Here is a 6,514-nt window from a genome sequence, read left to right as displayed (position 1 = left end):
GTGAAATTAAGAAATATGAAATGAGTAATAGTTTTATTTTATATATTATTATAGCTTTTGATTTCAATCAGTAGTTTGAGTAATATAAAGCAGGGTTTAAATATAGGGAATAATAATAAAAGGAATATCTTATCGATAAAAATAAAGCCATTTGTTCTGGAATTTATAAGAGATTAAATATTATATAAATATCCGTTTTTCGAAATATGTATAATAAATTTATAGAATCACTTCCCATTAGTTTTATCAAATCAAGAAATCTTATATTCCGGATTGCATTTAGAAGGAAACTTCTATTTAAGCATATTGATTTAAATGTTGATTTTTGGTAATGTAAGTGGACTCGATAGCTTCCGCTTGCATTTCTTGATTTATATTCTTTTCGGTATTCTCTTTTATATTATAAAACTCTTTGTTTTCTCCAATCTTTTGGATCTCGGTTATAGTACTTATATTACCTATATATAATGTGAAACTGCAATTTATTTTCAATACAGAAGCGATAATATTATAATTGAAATTATTTCCTGAAAATGAAATATTATTTGACTTGAAGGTTCTTGTATAGCTAATAGGAGTATAAGGAGAATATTGGGTATAAAACTAAATAAATAGATTCGAATTATCTGATAAGCAAAGAGTGCTTCTAGGGGTAATCGATAAATCGGTATTATTAGATGGCTTTCTAAGAGGTATCTCTTTAATTGTTCTGTAACGATTATATTCTCGAAATGTAATTTCGAGTTTGTTGATTTTAGTAAGCTTAATAATTAGATTCTCAACAGTATAGTATTCGTTAATATAAAGGCTAATAGCTTATCGAAGGAAATTGGATATTTTTCTTTTTAGATCGTAAAGGAGAGTTGTCGAATTGATGATTTCTGTTTATATAGCTAATAATCTAAATCTGTAATACTATATTAGAAAGTTTTCTTATTAAATATTATTAAATATAACCTAATATTCGTATTCAGTTTGTATATAATTGGCTTTAATTAGATTCTTATAAATAATTATAAACTAATCGATTAATTGCTATTTTATCAAATGAAGAACTTGAGTATACAACGAGAATATATATTTTTATACCTCTCCTTCCATCTAATCTATTATATAAGATTGCCATTGCACTTTCGAGATAAGCGAATTTTCATAAAGTTCAAATTGCTTGATAATCAATAACTATTAAAAGCTTGCTTTCAACTTTATATTATTTTTGAGTTTGAATAAAAAATTAATGGGTTTTGGAATGTATAAATACTTTATTGTAATAATAGGTGAATGAGAGTAAAGTGTTTAATGAATTTGTAGGTTATTCGATAGAGTGATCGGATTTGAAAAGGGTCTGTTATCGATATTCGAAAAAAATTATTGTAAAGACTAACTTTGCGAATGGGGGTTTTTCTTATTTTTCCTTTTTCTGATAATAAGAGATATCCTTTTAATAAAATCGACTGGAATATCAGAAATCCAAACTCTGCAATTTACAAGGGAATCTATATAATATTACTATTAATATCTTAAAAATTAAAATAGATAAGTGATATTAAGATTACGCTATAATAATTCGTTTTTGAATTTTACAATTTTGTTCCACAAATCCTTAAAGTCTTTAAAAATCGGCACTTGTTCTTTTTGTAACGAAAAAGTGTATATCAGTATGTTACCCTCGAAAATTAATATTTTGATCAAGAAATCGTTTCCAGACTGTTTACTCTTTCCACGTTTATCAATATTTATATTAAAACTATAAGAACTGTAACTATCACTTCATTAAGATTAACTATCATCGGCTAAAAGCACTCAGTTAGCAAAAGGGGAAAAGTGATAGAGTTTTTTTGAAGTAAATAGATTGGATATGATAATAATACTTGTAACTCTGTATATTAAGGGTTTATTATCTTTTATTGAATAGATTTACTTAAAATCAACCCTCTTCCTATAAGTAATATCGAATATTCTCGATATACCCAAAAAGGTATTATAGTTATAAGGTATTATTTGATCGACTATTAGATAGCTATACAATCGTATAATGAATTATAAATAATGTAATATTTTGTCTTAAAAGAACTGTAAGAGCAGGATACAATTTATCCTTAGAATCTACAATTATAGAATCGAAAGCAAAGCGCTTGTAGAGTACTTCTATATACTAGCTATGTACACATGATCGTGTATATACACAAGCGCGCACATAAGCGATTGCAGCTGTGATTGGATGCGATCCGTGACAAATAATATAACAAATTACGAGATATAACTTGAAAAAGGTATCTTTATAGGATATTTAGCTACAACTAATAAATATATTAGAATATATTTATTGAAACTAGGTTATATTGTATGAGCAAACTGAATGATTATAAATAAATCTAAAAAGAAAGGAGATCTAGACTTGAAAATAAGAAATTCAGTATTAGATCCTCAAGGTATAGAGAATATTATTTTTAATAAAAGATTTAGAGATAGATCTTACAAAATGTAAAAGAAACCAAAATGTTTATCTGATTCATTATAAGATACTACTATCCCCAAAACCCTAAAGATAATAATTCTTAGTATACTTAAGATAGATAATATCCAGAAATTCAATAAAAATAGTAAAGAAAATATTATCAAGATCAATTTATCTAAAAATCTAATACTATCTCTAGAAACAATAAAGACAGAGATATCAGATACTATATCTATAACTCAATCCTCAACCAAAATCCCGATTATACCTATAGATATAAATATTCCTGAAAGATATTCTTTTCGAAAATACAAACGAGATAACAATGAATCAGATAAGTATATTCAGAAACTGATCAGAGTAATGATAGTAATACTTATAGTAAATTTAAATAGAAATATTATCGAATATATTATAATCTCCATACCATTTATATTAAGAATCGATATAAGTATTAAAACAAAACTATTTGAAAACCTTTAAGTAATTTTAGAAACCTTACAGATAAGGATATAGCCTTCCCTGTAAAACAGATTCTAGAAATCTCTATTCCTATTACATATCATCAAATAATCTTGAATTTTAAATATATAAAAAAATGAAAGTAAGCTATTGAAAAAGAGATTAATTTATTAATTACAAATAATACTTAAGAAGAATATATTCTATCAAAAGAAAAGAACCTTATTTCAACAAAATAAATATTCATAATAAAAACAAAGAATAATAAGATTAAAAGGTTCAAGACATAATTAGTAATAAGAGATTTTAATCAAATTTTCGGAAAAGATTATAATAAAACCTTTGTTTCTATAATGCAATTCGATATATTCTATTTGTTTTTAATAATTATTACAAAAAAAAACTCAGAATACTAATATTTCAATATAAAAAATACTTTTATAAAATTCCATTTCAAGAAAAAGATATATCTCATATCACCTTAGAGACTTAAGATATCAGATGGATATATCTTATATATATTGAAAAGCTTATATAGCCTTAAACAAACTAAACAAGATTGAAATCAATTTCTAAAATCTCAATTGATCAATTGGGACTTTATCCAAAGTCTTGCTGATTTATATTTCTATATATATATTGCTTACTAACTCAATCTACTAATATATATTAATAATATAATTATTTTCTCAATCTCAAAAAATTAATTTAATTGGTTTTCTATAACATTCTTATTACACTTTAATATCAAGAATCTAGGGGAGATTAATAAGATTCTAGATATTAGAATTATAAGAGATCGAGCAAACAAATCTTTTATATTAGATCAAAAAGAATATCTGAAAATTATACTCACAAAATTCGGAATCTCATATATTTAGTATTATACTAAGAAGATATCTATTACTAATTATTTATATCTATAACCTATTATAGAAGATAATAAACTGATTGATATTATTGAATATCAATAAGCTATAGGTAGTCTTATTTATCTAATAATATATACAAGACCAGATATCTCCTTCATATTAGGCCGACTGTTACAATATATAGTAAAGCTAGCGAAATGCTATAAAATAGAAGTAAAAAACTTAATATAATATGTGAAAGCTATAATTATTTAGAAACTCAAATACAGACCCGAGAAAGTATAATACCAAATTGTAAAGGAATACAATCTACCAATAGATATTATAAAAGTCTTTACTAATACAAACTAGATAAGTAATTGATATAATCGAAAAAGTATTTCTAGGAAAGTTGCTATATTCTATAATAAACCAATATCGTGGGCTAATAAGAAACAGAATTCAATAGCAATATCAAATACTGAGTTCAAATACATATTAATAGCAATATTCATTAAGTAAGGAAAATAGTTAATTCAAATATTTAAAGATTTTGGAAAGGCTGAATATATATCTGTATACAGAGATACTATTTAACTATTAGACAATAACTAAAAAGTAATTGCTTTAATCAAAAACCTATACCTATATAAATAATCAAAGTACATCGATATATACTACCATTTTATTAAGAATCTTATTGAAAAAGAAAAGGTGATAACTAATTATATCAATATATCGAATATGATAATAGATAGAATAACTAAACTCTTAGTAAAAGTAATATTTGAAAGATTCAAAAACATATTGGGATTGAGACAATAGAGGTGCGGAAGATCAAGGAGATTAAAGATGATAACTCCTATAGGGAAATGTTAAAAGGAATAGAAGTTATCAATGCTAAGTATGTATAGTGATTAGTAATACGGTTATCTAAACAGGCTAGATTAGACAAACCATAGACAGACATATTGATCCCTTCATATAATACTACGGGGAGATCAATATGCTTACACGCGTAACTATATAGTCAATATAGAGGCCTCTTCCACCCAATCTTCTAATATTATATCTATTTAATTACTTTTCCTTGAAAATATGATATAGTTTATATATTCTTGAATTTCTTAATAATGAATTTATCCTTATTGAATCTGAAATAGATTTCAAGTTGTAAAAGAAAGGTATCAAGTTCTTGTTGACTATCTTGATATTGTTTGATAAGGCTATTTTGAGAGTTTTGCTGATAATGATTTCTTTTAAAATATCAATCATCTTGATATTGTTGGTGTTTCTGGTAGACTATCCGGTAATAGGGTTTCTGGATATTATATTTAACAATTGATTTATTGAATCGATATTTAAAATAGAAAAGGTGCTCAAAGTATTACGAGAGCTGTCTTTAGGGTTACATGAAAGTGGTTAGAGATTTCTCAAGATAATTTAGACTAAATTTCAAATAGAAATTCAATAAGATTATAATTGATTATAATTCTCATAACTATAGTAATGAAATTAATAATTGTTTTTGAGCACAAAGCTCTATATTGTAATAAAATCTATTCCCTTATATAGATCTTCGTTTTATTTGAATAACTAGGACAACCGATTGTTCCTAGAGCACTATCGTTTCTGAGCTATTCATCATAGGATACTAATCCCGTGACTCTTGGTATCCTAGCTTATTCTTTTGTCCTAAGACTAATCCCCTGAGATATTATTAATCCTAATGAAGCCTTCTTGCTTACTGTATTCTATCTTTCCTAGGATCTATTGTTCTAGGAACTATGTTCTAGATTTCTAGAATATCCTATGATTAATACTATATATATACCTAAGGCTTTCTGTTGGTTCAATAATGAGATCAGGAATACGGGAGACGTGGTTCCCACTATCATTAGTAGGCCCCTAAATGTCTGTATTGTATTCTGTCTAAAGAGCTAGCTAATGAGGGGAAGTAGTAGGCCTTATATAGACACTACTGAAAGAGCTAGTCTCCTTCGCATTCGCCTAAATACTTTTGATACAATAGCCATTATATTGAAATCATTCTTTTAAAATAAATTCCCTTGTTTACACACTCGGAACTTTCTTTTATGGCTTCAAATACAATAACTGAAAAGAAATTCGTAAAATCATAAAAATCCTCTATCTGCTGGCTAAAGTCCCTGACCTCTTACCAGCAGAATCAATCCCTTCCTTTAATCCTATTCCACTTACTTCATTGCCTTAATATCGATCTTATTTGTATTAATCAAATCAGCAAAAGCTTGATATAACTTTCCTTTTGTTATCGTATTGTCGGGATATCGATCATGTGATCTAAGAGGGCACTGTATTGCACTAGCGTATGTACTAGCGTATGCACTAGCGCTAGCACTTCTACTATATCAAGTACTAGCTTCCCATAGTTAATAATGATCAAGACGAATAATACAATCAATCATATTGATAAGAATGAAGTACTTTACACTTTAATCAACACCAAATTGATACCAACACGTATCAACTGGATTAATCGGATTATTAATCCAGATCACTTCAACGATCTCCCTCCGCTTATAGGATTGATATAGTACTATGATGTTGATCATTAATCTTTTTCTTTCTAGATTTCTTATACATAATAGGATTCTTAGGATCAGCAGCAAAACATTCGGGGTAGTAATCTTGTATATGAGCTTGAATCTGAGGTATGACTACTCGCAGGAAAGATGTTGATATAGGTATTTGGTCGTTCTTG

The sequence above is a fragment of the Botrytis sinoallii genome (genome assembly GCF_014898435.1).
Source record: "Botrytis sinoallii strain Bc 23 chromosome Unknown BSIN_021, whole genome shotgun sequence".
Taxonomy (NCBI): domain Eukaryota; kingdom Fungi; phylum Ascomycota; class Leotiomycetes; order Helotiales; family Sclerotiniaceae; genus Botrytis; species Botrytis sinoallii.
Note: the sequence above shows the minus strand (reverse complement) of the source record.